The sequence below is a fragment of the Chiloscyllium plagiosum genome, unplaced genomic scaffold (assembly GCF_037043375.1).
Source record: "Chiloscyllium plagiosum isolate Xiang-an unplaced genomic scaffold, Cpla_swu_hap1 HiC_scaffold_17, whole genome shotgun sequence".
NCBI lineage: Eukaryota > Metazoa > Chordata > Chondrichthyes > Orectolobiformes > Hemiscylliidae > Chiloscyllium > Chiloscyllium plagiosum.
In genome coordinates, this window is record NW_028270155.1 from 38959383 (window position 1) to 38975969 (window position 16587).

The following is a 16587-nucleotide window of genomic DNA, read 5'->3' on the forward strand; positions in this document are numbered from 1 at the left end:
AATCATGCGACTGACCAGTGAGGACCCAGTTAGCATCGACCTGGACCAACTGAATCAACAACTGGAACAGATGGAATTTATGCCTTTCAATCAATACTTTCATGATTTACTTCTGGGCCATGCAAACTTGCCTGGAAGTGAGAACAACCAGCGGAGTTTTTGCACAGCTAGAAAGGTTTAATTAACCAGTTTGACTGAAGAACTCAGATTGCATACTGTGTTACCTAGCTAAAGATAGAGTAATAGGCATAGCTGGTACTCATCCAGATTCTTTCAAGCTGCTCTTTACATGAGGGGATGAGGATTTTGCAACACCTATTATTATATCCAACAGATTAGATCATTAGTCAATATAGTAGTGAATGCTCAGTGGATTTCCAGTTGAATCAGCCAACAACAAAATATCAACTCAGTGTAGGAGTGGCACATTGTTTCTGAAATACCTGAATCTGACATTCAAAATGCAAAGATTTTCAATGTAACAGTTAAACTCAAAACCTGTCTATTCTTAAAGCTTTGAGTGGTCATCCTGCATAAAATACACACTTTTACCTTATGTCCCCACACATCTACTTTCTTCATGAAGACTGCATGGTGGCTCAGTGGTTAACACTGCTGTCTCACAGTGCCAGGGACCTAGATTCAATTCCAGTCTCAGGTGACTATCTGTGTGGAGTTTGCACATTCTCCTTGTGTCTGCGTGGGTTTCCTCCCACAATCCAAAAAAAAAACGTACAGGCCAGGTGAATTGGCCATGCTAAATTGCCCATAGTGTTAGGTGCGTTAGTCAGAGAGAAATGGGTCTGGGTGGGTTACTCTTCAGAGAGTTGGCGTGGACTTGTTGGGCTGAAGGCCCTGTTTCCACACTGCAAGAAATCTAATCTGAAGTAGAAGCCCAGGAACCTATCAACAGTTGATGAAACCAGTGATTGCTTAATGCCATCTGGTAATCTCAAGGAACCACAATCTGTTTTACAAATTGACCACAAGAACAAAATCTAGACTGTTACTTTCTTATTAATCAAAGGTATGCTAAATCATAAGATTGTAAGGAAAAAGAGGCACAGGGTTACTTAGCTATCATTCAATAAGATAAGGACATAAAGTTATTGCTGACCTGAATAACTTCTCTTCCTGTCTGTCCCCATAACACACCACTTTCTTGCCAATTAAAATCTCTCTAACTCAATCTTGAATTCATTCAAATACTCAACCTCATTTGCTCTCAGAGAAATCCAAAAGCTAAGAGGAGAAATTCCTCCTCATCTCCATCTAAAATGGAACACCCCTTACTAGAAAACAATGACTACTCATTCTAAAATCCCCATGAGGAAACATCCTTCTAGCATCCACCTTAGCAAGCTCCCTCAGGATCCTACATGATTCAGTAAGATCACCTTTCAATCTTCTTGACGCTTCAGTGAGTATCAACACAATCTTCTTCACCTTTCCTCATAAAGCAATCCTTTCTTCTCAGAAATCAGCTTGGTGAACCTTTTCTGAACTAATCTCAATACAATTTATTGTTCTTTAATTAGCGAGGCCAAGACTACCGTACTTCAGTACAGTACTGCAGGTGCAGAATCACAATGTCTTGTAGAATTGGAGAAAGATTGTCCCTCTTTTATACTACATATCCTTTGTTTTAAAGGCAAACATTTCATTGCATTCCTAATGATTTGCTGTAACTACATGCTAACTCATTGAGATTCCGAGACCCCTCTCCAGTATTTCTTTATTTAAGCAATGTTCTGTTTCTCGATTCTTTCCACCAAAGTGGACAACCTCACAAGTTCTCATATTACATTGGCCAATGTTTTTGTCCACTCACTTTACCTTCTCTTTTCATTACAAAGATAGTTGATATGTAATATTGTTGGAGAACTTAAGTTTTGAAGAACTGGGGAAATTTGAATTGTTTTAACTTTTGTGGAAAAAGCTGGATGGTTTTATTAGAAGAGGTTACTGAACATTCACTGTGAATGTTGGAGATTTTTTTAAAATCAAGGCTTCCTCTAGATCACTTGACTTGTAATTGCTTTGTTGTAGATTCCTGTTGGGGCTGTTTTGAACAGTGACTGGGTTGGAGAGGTTTTTTTTAATCATATACTGTTGGAGGGAAACCTGATGGAATAAAAATGAGTTGGCGGGAAGCTTGGTAAGTACAAGTAGCCGAGCTCATTTCTGAAAGGAAAATTCTCTTATTCAATTCCGATTGAAACCTGCTTGTTCTTTGGAATAGCAAATGAGAAAAAAAAATCCATTAGATTGTATTTCCTGAGCAAGCTATGTAAGATCATAAGATCATGAGACATAGGAGCAGAAATTAGGCCATTCAGCCCATTGAGTCTGCTCTGCCATTTAATCATGGCTGATAGGTTTCTCAACCTCATTCTCCCACTTTCTCCCCGTAACCTTTGATTCCTTTGATACTCAAGAACCTATCTATCCCGGTCTTAAATATATTCCATGACCCAGCATCCACAGCTTTCTGTGGCAATAAATTCAATAGATTCATCACTGTCTGGCTGAAGAAGTTTCTCCTTATCTCCATTCTAAAAGGTCTTCCCTTTACCCGAAGGCTATGTACTCAAGTCCTAGTCTATCCTACCAATGGAAACATCTTCCCAACATCTACTCTGTCCAGACCATTCAGTATTCTGTATGCTTCAATTAGATCCTTCCTTATCCTTCTAAACTCCATCAAGTATAAACCCAGAGTCCTCAAACATTCCTCATATGTTAAGCTTTTCATTCCTGAGACCATTCTCGTGAATCTCCTCTGAACATGCTCCAGGACCAATACATCCTTCCTGAGATTTGGGGTCTAAAACTGCACACAATACTCCAAATGTGGCCTAACCAGAGCCTTATAACGCCCCAGAAGTACATCCCTGCTTTTATATGCAAATCCTCTCAAAATAAATGCCTAACTACTGACTCAACTGGCAAGTTTGCCTTGAGAGAATCCAAGACCAGAACGCCCATGTCTCTTTGCACTCCAGACCTCTGAATTTTCTCCCCATTTATAAAAAAGACCTTGCCTCTATTCTTCCTACCAAAGTGCATTACCTCCTACTTTCCCACATTGTGCTCCATCTGCCACATCTTTGCCCACTCTCTTAACTTGTCCAAATCCTTCTTCAGCCTCGCTCCTCCACAATGCTACCTGTCCATCCACCTATCCTTGTATCATCTGCAAACTTAGTCAGAATGCCCTCAGTTCCTTCATCTAGATAATGAATATACAAAGTGAAAAGTTGTCCCAATACTGAGCCTTGCCGAACACCACGTCACCAGCTGCCGTCCTGAGAAAGACCTTTTATCCCCACTCTCTGCTTTCTGTCAGATAGCCAAGCTTCTATGATTAGATTAGGTTCCCTACAGTGTGGAAACAGGCCCTTCAGCCCAACAAGTCCACACCAACCCTCTGAAGAGTAACCCAAACAGACCCATTTCCCTCTGACTAATGTACCTCACACTATGGGCAATTTAGCATGGCCAATTCACCTGACCTGCACATCGTTGGACTGTTGGAGGAAACTGGAGCATCTGGGGGAAATCCACGCAGACACAAGGAGAATGTGCAAACTCCACACAGTCGCCTGAGCCTGGAATCAAACCTGGGACCCTGGTGCTGTGAGGCAGCAGTGCTAACCACTGAGACACTGTGCCACCCAAAGCTATCTGTGCGAGCACCTTGCCTCTAACACTATGGGCCCTTATCTTACTTTACCTCCTGTGCGGCACCTTCTGGAAGTCCAGGTAGGTAACATCCATTGGCTCTCCTTGGTCTAACCTGCTTGACATTTCCTTAAGGAAATCTAGCAGATTTGTCAGGCATGACTTCCCCTTCATAAACTCATGCTGACTTTGCCCTATTTTACCATACACTTCCAAGCATTCAGAAATCTCATCCTTCACAATGGATTCTAGGATCTTTCTCCGCAACCACTAATCGGTCTGTAATTTTCCATCTTTTGCCTTACTCCATTTTTAAACAGAGTTGTCACGTTAGTGATTTTCCAGTCCTCTGGGACCCTCCCTGATTCTAACAGTTCCCAAAAGGCAATGTCTGTAAGACTTCAGAGACAATCACGTTTGGCTAGTGCCTTGATTACACATGTCAGATCATCAAAGCAAGAAACTCTGCAATATTGTGTGCTGGATCCTTTTGCCTTCACGCATAATCATTTTTGGTTGGGGGGGGGGGGTTGTTAAAGTGTTCATGGCACTAATATACCTCATAAATAGTTGAGGCACTCACACTGATCCCTCTGCCACTTCAAGTCATAGAGTCATAGAGATGTCCAGCATGGAAACAGACCCTTCAGTCCAACCCATCCATGCTGACCAGATATCCCCACCCAACTTAGTCTCATCTGACAGCACCCGGCCCATATTCCTCCAAACCCTTCCTATTCATATACCTATCCAAATGCCTCTTAAATGTTGCAAATGTATCAGCCACCTCCACTTCCTCTGGCAGCTCATTCCATACACGTACCACCCTCTGTGAAAACGTTGCCCCATAGATCTCTTTTATATCTTTCTCCTCTCACCCTAAACCTATGCCCTCTAATTCTAGATTCCCAAACCCCAGGGAAAAGACTTTGCCTATTTACCCTATACATGCCCCTCATAATTTTGTAAACCTCTATAAGGTCACCCCTCAGCCTCCAATGCTCCAGTGAAAACAGCCCCAGCCTGTTCAGCCTCTCCCAAGAGCTCAAATCCTCAAACCCTGGCAACATCCTTGTAAATCTTTTCTGAACCCTTTCAAGTTTCACATCTTTCCGGTAGGAAAGAAACCAGGATTGCACGCAATATTCCAACAGTGGCCGAACCAATGTCCTGTACAGCCGCAACGTGACCTCCCAACGCCTGTACTCAATACTCTGACCAATTAAGGAAAGCATACCAAACGCCTTCTTCACTATCCTATCTACCTGTGACTCCACTTTCAAGGAGCTATGAACCTGCACTCCAAGGTCTCTTTGTTCAACAACACTTCCTAAGACCTTACCATTAAGTGTATAAATCCTGCTAAGATTTGCTTTCCCGAAGTGCAGCATCTCTCATTTATCTGAATTAAACTCCATCTGCCACTTCTCAGCCCATTGGCCCATCTGGTCAAGATCCTGTTGTAATCTGAGGTAACCCTCTTCGCTGTCCACGACACCTCCAATTTTGGTGTCATCTGCAAACTTACTAACTATACCTCTTATGTTCACATCCAAATCATTTATGTAAATGACAAAAGGTAGAGTACCCAGCCCCGATCCTTGTGGCGCTCCATTGGTCACGGGCCTCCAGTCTGAAAAACAACCCTCCACCACCACCCTCTGTCTTCTACCTTTGAGCCAGTTCTGAATCCAAATGGCTAGTTCTCCCTGTATTCCATGAGATCTAACCTTGCTAACCAATCTCCCATGGGGAGCCTTGTCGAATGCCTTACTGAAGTCCATGTAGATCACATTTACCACTCTACCCTCATCAATCCTCTTTGTTACTTCCTCAAAAATCTCAATCAAGTTTGTGAGACATGATTTCCCATGCACAAAACCATGTTGGCTATCCCTAATCAGTCCTTGCCATTCCAAATACATGTGCATCCTGTCCCTCAGGATTCCCTCCACTGACTTCAGGCTCACTGGACTATAGTTCCCTGGCTTGTCTTTACCACCCTTCTTAAACAGTGGCACCACATTAGCCAACCTCCAGTCTTCCAGCACCTCACCTGTGACTATCAATGATACAAATATCTCAGCAAGAGGCCCAGCAATCACTTCTCTAGCTTACCACACAGTTCTCGGGTACACATGATCAGGTCCTGGGGATTTATCCACCTTTACCCATTTCAAGACATCCAGCACTTCCTCCTCTGTAATATGGACATTTTGCAAGATGTCACCATCTATTTCCCTACAGTCTGTATCTTCCATGTCCTTTTCCACAGTAAATACTGATGCAAAATACTCATTTAGTATCTCCCCCATCTCCTGCAGCTCCACACAATGGCCGCCTTGTTGATCTTTGAGGAGCGCTATTCTCTCCCTAGTTACCCTTTTGTCCTTAACGTATTTGTAAAAACTCTTTGGATTCTCCTTAATTCTATTTGCCGAAGCTATTTCATGTCCTATTTTTTGCCCTCCTGATTTCCCTCTTAAGTATACTCCTACCGCCTTTATCCACTTCTAAGGATTCACTCAATCTATCCTGTCTATACCTGACATATGCTTCCTTCTTTTTCTTAACCAAACCCCTAATTTCTTTAGTCATCCAGCATTCCCTATACCTACCAGCCTTACCTTTCACCCTGACAGGAATATACTTTCTCTGGATTCTTGTTATCTCATTTCTGAAGGCTTCCCATTTTCCAGCCATCCCTTTACCTGTGAACATTTGCCTCCAATCAGCTTTCGAAAGTTCTTGCCTAATACCGTCAAAATTGACCTTTCTCCAATTTAGGACTTCAATGTTTAGATCTGGTCTATCCTTTTCCATCACTATTTTGAAAAAAATAAAATTATGGTCGCTAGCCCCAAAGTGCTCCCCCACTGACACCTCAGTCACCTGCCCTGCCTTATTTCCCAAGAGTAAGTCAAGTTTTGCACCTTCTCTAGTTGGTACATCCACATACTGAATCAGAAAATTGTCTTGTACACACTTAAGAAATTTCTCTCCATCTAAACCTTTAACACTATGGCAGTCCCAGTCAATGTTTGGAAAGTTAAAATCCCATGCCATAACTATCCTATTATTCTTACAGATAGCTGAGATCTCCTGACAAGTTTGTTTCCCAATTTCCCTCTGACTATTGGGGGGTCTATAATACAATCCCAATAAGGTGATCATCCCTTTCTTATTTCTCAGTTCCACCCAAATAACTTCCCTGGATGTATTTCTGGGAATATCCTCCCTCAGCACAGCTGTAATGCTATCCCTTATCAAAAATGCCACTCCCCCTCCTCTCTTGCCTCCCTTTCTATCCTTCCTGTAGCATTTGTATCCTGGAACATTAAGCTGCCAGTCCTGCCCATCCCTGAGCCATGTTTCCGTAATTGCTATGATATCCCAGTCTCATGTTCCTAATCATGCCCTGAGTTCATCTGCATTCCCTGTTAGGCCCCTTGCATTGAAATAAATGCAGTTTAATTTATTTAGTCCTACCTTGTCCCTGCCTGCCCTGACTGTTTGACTTGCTTCTGTTCTCAACTGTACAGTAGTTACAATCCGCAGTAACACTTAAACTCTCTTTAAACTCCCACATCTGACAAGAAGTACATGTCACTCTATTAAAGGCCATTTTTGCTCCTTCACAATCTACAGACCCAGAAAATAACATTGGCTTATTCCTCCACAAACACTGCCCCAGATTAAATTAATTGTTGTGGCTTATATTTTAAGTTTAATCAAGAGACATATCTCCAAAAACATATAATCAAGGAAGAACCTACTCACTACTGCAGATTGGTGAGAATTCCACCACTGAACCACCAATACAACTAATTAAATTTTGTCAACCAGAACATGAGCCATTCATCCGAATTCTTTCTCTCCATCCATGTTAATATGTCACTCCAACATCATGAGTTTGTGTCTTTTGCAGTAACTTTTGATATTGCATGTTATTGAATGCTTTTTTGAAATCCAAATACACCATATCCACTGGTTTCCTTTTATCCTACTTGGCTGAGAAATCTTCAAAGATCGCTAAGAATTTATCAAACATGATTTCCCTTTTCTCACCCTGCCCAATTGTCTTGTGTGAACATACCACAACAAACTTTAAAGGGCACCTGTATCAGTGACCATTCTTTGATTGTTTTTGAATCATTAGAATTCTCTTTCTTATAGATAGATATCTCAGCACCAATATATTGAGGGTGCTGGTGGAAAAATCATTTCCACTTGTTGCAGAAGAACAACAGTGTGGAAACTGGGTTCAGGCATTACTCTTCAAGTCCATTGTTGTTCTCTCCCCTTCATGTTTAATAGTTTGATGAAATTCCGAATGAAAATCAACCATTCATGCCCACTGACTAACTACTTGCCACGTGGCACTGTGCGAATTTCACTTATTCCTATCAAACTACTTTATTAAACATTTTCAGTTGCATAGCACACTCCACTGGGTTTTCTGAGTTCTGTGCAGATATGGACTTTTGACTCATACAGTTACTTGTTCCATTATATATAGTACCTTTTCCACATCCCAAAAGATCATCAACATTAGTCATTAGCAGCAGCCCAGGGGATCTATTCTGATTGCTGAAATAAATTGAAAATTGCAAACAGAAAAGAATTTTAATATTATTTTGATAGAACAAGCTGACTATAGTTAAACAGCACAAAGTGATTGCAATATATCTTTATTGCCCCACCTAAATGTATCATCTCTCCATGCAGACCCTCCTGACTGTTCTGAAAATGCTTCAAGAGCCATTTTAAAGTTTTCACTTCCAGCCTTCCTCTTTGCAAGTTAAGTTAATTTTAACAATATTGCATTGCGAGTGAATCTTTAATTTCAATTTGTTTCTGATTCTAGCCCTTATGGTCCATTTTCCTGTCGCTAAGCAGTTGGCCAGATTGTTTATGTTACAGATGACACCACTGTAATATAGCAGTTATCCTTTGTTACGAGTGGTCCCCTCTGTCCAAAACATTAAAAGCTGCCTTCACAGTGGAGAAAACTGAAGTTTCCCAAAAATATTAGACATTGCAATTGGAAAGCTCAGGCTCTTCTGAGCTGGTTACAACTAACTGACTAAACATATGAAAGTTGCATGGGTAAATGTAATTGACCTTTTCATTGTGTAATTAGCCCAAAGTTCCTTGAGACATAACACAAATCCTTATATTAATACCTGCAGGTACCTTCAATCAAATAATTCTTACCATTTTACAAACGCAGGAAGGCAAATTCTGAAAGCCCACACCATCAAGAAGGCCTTGCATGTAAAGCTACAACCATGGCACAGGAGTTTGGAACATTTGCCTTTGTTTCCAATATTAAACATCATTTTCATCATTTATTATAACCCTGCTTGACAGAACTATGAGTATTTTCAGCACTTTTTGTTTTTATTTAGGACAGAACTTGAATTCTATTCTCATTTGTTAGACAAACATCAATTGAGTGATATATAGAAGAGTAAATGGATTGGCATGGGAAGAAACAGTAAGCAGTGAACCATTTTTAGTGAGACACATCCTTAATGATCTTGGCCGAATTAACAAGAACAGTGTCAACTATATTGTGTCAAGGTAGATACCTTTCAAGAAGTTTTAATGATTTGATTACCAGCATTTTGTCTGTTATTCTAATAAAGTGAAAAATTAACTGCAGATTATTGTGAAAACTATAACTGACCATTCTTCTGTGATTCCTGCTAACAAACTTATGTTTTAATTAACATTTGCAGAAACATTGTGCTTAAATACCATTTATATCAATGGGTATTAAAATCTGCAAAATGAACATTAATATCTTTGTCTTCAAATGATGAATATAATTGATTGACATCAGAACTGCTGAGGAAAACCCAAAATGTAGTTTCAAAAGAATCTGAGAGGAATTCTTTAAGGTACTCTTTTCTGTAGGCAAAAACATTCTTCCATAGTTATCACCTTTGATATTTGAATTATAATACTGTTCAACCGACAAAGGGAGGTTTGTCCCTTTAATCTGAAGCTTCTATCAAAAAGATTAAAATAAAGTATTTATTAACTGCTTTGTCAGGACCACCTAGCTACCTTTCAATAAAGAAAGAAACACTGCCAAGTACACTTCAAAGCATCTGTGCATTACAGATCACAGGCAGGCCATTATAAAAGTTTGTTATTCTGTGGTGCCAGATAATGGCATGATATTGTGAACCTGAATGAGCAAATCAAAAGATATATTTAAAATGATGAAGGCTAGTTGTCTAACAAAGATGACAGTTTGATTGGGTCACAGCTTGAATAATACATTTTCCTCCAATATTGCGTCTTTGTGCTAATATCTAACCTATCCTCCTCTGCATTTAGAATTGAAAGAAAAATACAGTAAATCTGAAGTCAAATCACAGGAAATAACTCTGTTGTCTGGTTGAATGGAATTTTACAGCCGTAATGTAAATGGAACTTGGTTTGGTTAATCCTGTAACTGCAGCACTGCATACAAAAAACCAAATAATTCACCATTTTCTTCTGAACACAACTACACACACAAATGATGCAGCTATAACCTACAAACGATAGCTATTTTTGGCAATTTCTTCATGCACTTAAAATGATTTGTTAAAATAGCCAGACTTAAGAGGTGATAAGCATAGGTTTGTTAATAAATTATTCATCAGCTAGTATTGATTATTGGTTGAATAATTGTTAAAAGTCCTTAATCATTACCCTTTCAAGTAATTTTACTAACTACTGTTGTAGAGGACAGTCTTTTGGGATTTCAGCTCAAGTGTGACCTAATTTTAATGGGATTTGTGATGGAAGTTTAAACAGACCGCAGTTACAAATTGATTATTAATCAAATACCTAAATAATCACTCCAGTCCTGCTGGACATTTCTAAATCTTCTCTTTTCTTTTAAAATAAGTGAATTTGCTTACATGTGGTTTTACGTACTGGACAAAAACAGTGTAGATCTCCAGCTTTATGTTAGACAGAGGTGCAGAAAATGTTTTGCAAATAAGAATAAACAAAATAAAGAAAATGTGAAAGTCAGGAGTAAATGTATGTAAAATCTGAATTTCAGGCAATTCCTCCTTCCTCACACCACGGATGTAAACAGAAGAGACTCGGCTGATCCCTGAAGGTTGGGTTTGAAAGGAGCTCCATTGGTTGCCTCATTTTTGTGCTTCTATATTTTAATATTTTATGTCGTTGTCTATGTTCGTGTGAAGTGCCAAACATCATTTATGTTTCAGTCCATTCTCAAATGGAACACTGAGTACTTCAAACTGCCGAATGCAGACAGAATTCCAAAATCATATGTAAATGGTGGCTTGTGGCAAAGGTGCAAAGACTGAATTAAATGCAATTTTTGTGTACTCATTTTTGACTGTCATGTTATCCCCAACATAACTAACTGTTTCATGATATAGGAGTATTTGAAATATGAGTGAGATTTAATCCACTTTGCAGAGACAGTGATGTGTTTGAAGTCAATTGGTGAAGATACAGTAGGGAATTCAGAGTTAAAAATATATGCTATATTTCCAAGCTTGTGTTTTCACTCTCCTTCCTTGTACTAAATCAATTGCAAATAGTCCAACGAGAAGCCTAATGTTTTTCACATGCTCCCAATCATGATATTTTGTATGTAACCCCAATGTGTTAATTTGATAACCACAGACATCAAATTGTTGTGCTGCTAAAATGGTGGTCTGAAATGTGATATACTGAATAAAACACAAACTGCCACAATGGATTGGAATAAGCAGGATAGCAAATTTATTGTATACAAATATTTTGTTTGGTAAAAGAAGACTTTCTATGATGACAATTGTGAACTTGTGGTTTTTGAGGTATTAGTGTCTCTTTTTTTAAACTATGCTGTAAGGCTTTAAATCTCTACATAAAAAGACGAGAAAGACAAGGAATTCAATGATGATGCTCACTCCAATTGAAATCAGCAGGATATGTGAACAAATTCCCATATGATGAATAACAAAGACAAGGGTGGTTTACAGCCTTTGATACGTTTCTGCTAGATTAACCCTCAGTGGGATTTTTTACCCTATGGCTTTCGTCTTTGTTCCTTTCTTCTGTGTGCTCAATGACCCCAGTCTTGTGTATTTGACTTGTGACCCTGAATTTATTTATAAAATAAAAGCCCTCTGACCAGAATGTGTACAAATGAACTGCAAGATCATGATTGTCTAATTGTTTTCTTTACTTGGCCTTAATAACATGTGATATCCTCCTTTTGATGGAGGTGTAAGCTAAACCCCCAAAGGAATATTACTAGCTATGTAAAACGATTATGAATAGACCTCTGTGTCTTGATCTGGTAGCCCATATTGCCTCAGCACTTTAAATGCTTACACCGACTTCATTTATTCTCAATCTCATTTACTCAGTTGCAATGATATCTATGGGACTATTTTCAAAATGGATGAATATTATGATTTATTCTGCACCCATTCAAATAAGGGATAAACTCACAGTATTGCATACAGATCCATATTCCATTGAGGTTAAAGGTTTTGAGATTAAATCCTTGACCATTATATCGTTTTGGCTGCACATTTTCCTCTAAATTGCCTTATAAGCAATGATTGAAAAATCCAAACAATTACTTCATTCATTTTTAACAACTAAAGCATAAAAGAAATCTGTTAGTTAATGTCCTCTGACTGTTTCAGAAGTCTTAGTAAAATCCATGTATTTTACCTTTGGTGGAGGCACCCTCTTGATATCCATCTTTGGCAAAACGTGTGTTCAACTTATTGAGTATCATTCCAGGTAGAAATGAATCAAATTTGACATAGACAATAGGTGTTCTGTGTGTAAAGGAATAGGCAAAATAGTACAGTATGTGCTGCTTAAATATCATCATCAGTTAACTGCATATACATTTCTGGTTCATATAAAGCAGTATTGAAAGTTTGTTCCTGATAACAATTTTTAGAGTTGTCTTTATATTATATAACATTCAATTGATATTTGAAAATTAAATCAAATCAATATCAGTAGCCTGTCTCACTTTCACTGTTACTGGTAGACTTTTGGCAATAAATAGAAACACGACCATTATTTCTGTCAACCTACTTTTATTTTTCAAAATCAATAGACTATCAGAATAATTTTACTCCTTTACAGTTCTAGGATTTTGAAGTTCCAAGGTGCATTTCCATTGTACATAGTGTTACTTTCTTCCCCTCAATTCATCTAGTGTGGACAGAACCACGGATCATGCAATCACAATGAAATTTCATAATGTTTCTGACCTCAAATGGCTTCTGATCATACCCACACTGCAGCAGCTGAAGAAATTTAAACATGAAGTCTCATTTGGAGCAATTACAAAAAATAAGCTGCACAATTCCCCATATGTGTATGCTATCACTAGCAGAGGCGATTTGCCATTTAGAAATTGATTGGCTTAACAGACCGAATATACAGGCACCTAAATAGGTTATGAAATTTCCCCTGGTTTACACAGATTCAGCATATCTGCTAAAATCACAAGGAAGTGCATAGGAATCCTCTTTTTTAGCAAGAATGAAGAGGGGAGACTGGGTTAGGCTGAATCTGGATAGGTCAGCCAAAGAGGTGAAAAATGTACTCCGACCAATGTACTCAGTTTCCTGAAGAAGGGCTCATGCCCGAAACGTCGATTCTCCTGCTCCTTGGATGCTGCCTGACCTGCTGCGCTTTTCCAGCAACACATTTTCAGCTCCGACCAATATGTCAACCAGTACCATATCCAAATTATAAAGTGATCATGCAGATTAGTGCCCTGTAGTTATTTGGCTGTCCAGTATCAGTGCAAACATTCCTGCAGTTCCTTTTGTGGTACTATAGTTGTATATTCCATGTAAAAATTCTCTGACAGTTTTATTACTATGCATCCATTCAGGGAAATTGCCTGGTGAATGATTGTATTTGAACTTCCTCGAAGACTAGCAGCATTCTATCCAATGCAGTACTGAAATTTGTTCAAAAGTTCAGACTTCGAAAAATAAAAGAATCACATTGTTTGTCAATATTGTTTTTTTTGCCTCTTACCTTGATGTTATTTCATTGGCAGGTACATGACTGAATTCTATTACTGCATCAGCTTTACCACTCAACAAATCTGAGCAGATGAAATAGTACTGCAGTTGATTCAACATACCTGTTTTGGTTGTCACTTTCTTTTGCAGCCTGGGTCCTTGTCAGTAGATTCCATATCTAATAATGGTGGCTTTTACAGCAGGAGAGTCTGGAAGGAGAAAATGCTAGGATTTTTGCCTCAGCCTTTCAAGCACAAATACATTTTATCAAAACTTCTTCAGTACGTCCAAAGATATGCAGGTTAAATGAATTGGCCATGGTAAATTTCCCTGCAGTGTTCAGCGATGGGCAAGCTAGCTGGGTTAGCCATTGGAAATGGGGATAGAGTGGAGGGCTGGGTCTGGTGAGACCACTTTGGAGAGTTGGTGCAGACTCAATCGGCCAAATGGCCTGTTATCATACTGTAGGATACCAAGATTCCATGAAGGCTCTGATTTGAAGTAATCAAAAAAATCTAGGTACCAGCTTTTTTATTCTTCCCCAGATGCAGACATATACAGGCATATATTTCCCATCCCTGTGAGCCGCTCAGTTGAGTGGCTTGCTATGTGGTTTCAGAGCTGAAAAATGTTTCTGGAAAAGTGCAGCAGGTCAGGCAGCATCCAAGGAGCAGGAGAATCGACGTTTTGGGCATAAGCCCTTCTTCAGGCCATTCCTGACGAAGGGCTTTTGCCCGAAATGTCAATTCTCCTGCTCCTTGGATGCTGCCTGACCTGCTGCACTTTTCCAGCAACACATTTTTCAGCTCTGATCTCCAGCATCTGCAGTCCTCATTTTCTCCTATGTAGTTTCAGAGTGCAGTTAATTGTCAACCAAATTGCTATTCATTTGAAATCACATGTGGGCCAGACCTAGTACCTAAAGCATAGTGGTGAACCAGATGGATTTTTACAATAATCAGTAATAGTGTCATGGTCACCATTATTCAGACTACTCTCAAATTATGCAAATTATTTGAAGTATTCAAAACTCAGTCTAAAAATGTAATGTACATTTCCACAAATCTGCACCCAGTACCCAATGCCTGAAGGAAGAATCTTCCACCTTTGGACCCTCCAACCACACTGGATCAATGTGGATTTCACCATCTCCTTCCCAACCTTATCCCAGTCCCAACCTTCCGACTCAGCACCGCCCTCTTGAACGGTCCGACCTGTCCATCTTGCTTCCCATCTATCTGTTCCAGCCTCCTCTCTGGCCCATCACCATACCCCCACCTCCACCTACCTATCCCATTCCCAGCTACCCTCCCCCCAACTCCACACCCCCTCCCCTTTATCTCTCAGCTCACTCGGCTCACAAGTCTCATTCCTGATGAGGCGATTATGCCCAAAACATGGATTCTTCTGCTCCTTGGATGCTGCCTGACCGGCTGTGCATTTCCAGCACCACACTCTTCGACTCTGATCTCCAGCATCTGCAGTCCTCACTTTCTCCTACCTATTAACTCTTGCCAAAAAGTGGCGCTAACCTCCATTGTGTCTGCTTTTGAACGATTCACTATCAGTGATTAACAAGTAAACAATGAACCAGAGAAGAATGCTTCAAAAATATCCCCATTATCAACCTTGGGGAAACCCTGCTCATGAATGCAAAAAAACAAACTTGAAGCAATTGCAATCATTTTCAACCGTAAGAGTCAAATGAATGATCTATCTCAGCTTCCTCCTTGAGAACCTCTGTATATGGATACCATTGATAACAAGGAAAGCCTGAAGTCATTGAGTACTGTAAAGGCTGTGCACATTGATGAAACTCTGGCAGTGTTGGATATTTGTTCCAGAAGAGGCTGTACTAACAGACAAGCAAATCCAGTGGAGCTAGAACACTGGTGTCTAACAATATAGACCTGCCCACAAAACACAGGAAACATCCCATCACCAAGCCCAACAGCCAACTTCTCGAAGCAAACTGTGCGAACATGTTACGAAACATCTCTGGAACAACTGGGACTTGGGCCTTCTATCTCAGATGTCGGGATAATACCACTGTGCTACACGAACACTTTCTCTTTGTCTAGATAGTATCTAATCAACCTGTTCTGAGATGTTATTACACACCTGTACAGCCGGTGGAACTTGAACCCAGGTCTCCTCATACAGCAACAGAGACACTACCACTTCACCACCAAAGTCCCACCCCATCAATCTAGATATTGTAATTAACTTGTTCAGATATGTTATAAGACATCTCTGGAACAGGTGGGACTTGAATGGAGGCCTCCTGGCTCAGAGGGAGGGACACACCACTGCATTACAACAGCCCTCATCTCGTCTGTCTGCTCTTGATTGGCAAATGGCACATATCATTCACAGTACTGTCAATCAACATTTGCTTGCTCACCAATGTTACATGTTTGTTTCGCCAGGGCATCTTTGCTCTTGATCTCAGACACCAAAACAATTTCTGCTCATGTGCAGGAACCCCAGACAACATTCAGGCTAATTGTGGTCAGCAAGATTTATACTATAAAAGTGCCAAGCAATGACCATCTTCAGCAAGAGAGAATCTAACCACCTGTCCATAATACTCAGTTGTACTAAGAAGTCTGGTTAATCCAAGATGGAGGATGGGACAAATTTCTGGCTGTAACAGGCTGCTCCTTTTTTTGAAGTATTTTAGGTGTTGAAGGTGATTTCCTTGAATTCCAGGAGCAGCAATTACTGTTTTATATACTGTTCCATTTTTTTGGAACTTTGCAGAAAACAAAAAGTCAAAACAATGGCACTTTTAAAAGAGGGAGGAACAGACAAATGCAGCACATGGTAAGGTCAATGCAGGAGAGAGAGAGAGAGAGAAAGAAACTCA

The 16587-nt window shown here is 39.8% G+C and overlaps 1 long non-coding RNA gene across 1 annotated transcript in view; it reads right to left on the reverse strand.

Moving 5' to 3' along the window:
• The window catches only part of LOC122558367 (uncharacterized), a 243906-nt gene that overhangs the window by 149867 nt on the left and 77452 nt on the right, over window positions 1–16587 (reverse strand). Inside the window, exons 4-5 of the long non-coding RNA XR_006314113.2 lie at window positions 13841–13927; window positions 12394–12503 (exon numbers count right to left, since the gene is read on the reverse strand). This is a non-coding gene — a long non-coding RNA (uncharacterized LOC122558367). The remainder of the gene's footprint in view (window positions 1–12393; window positions 12504–13840; window positions 13928–16587) is intronic.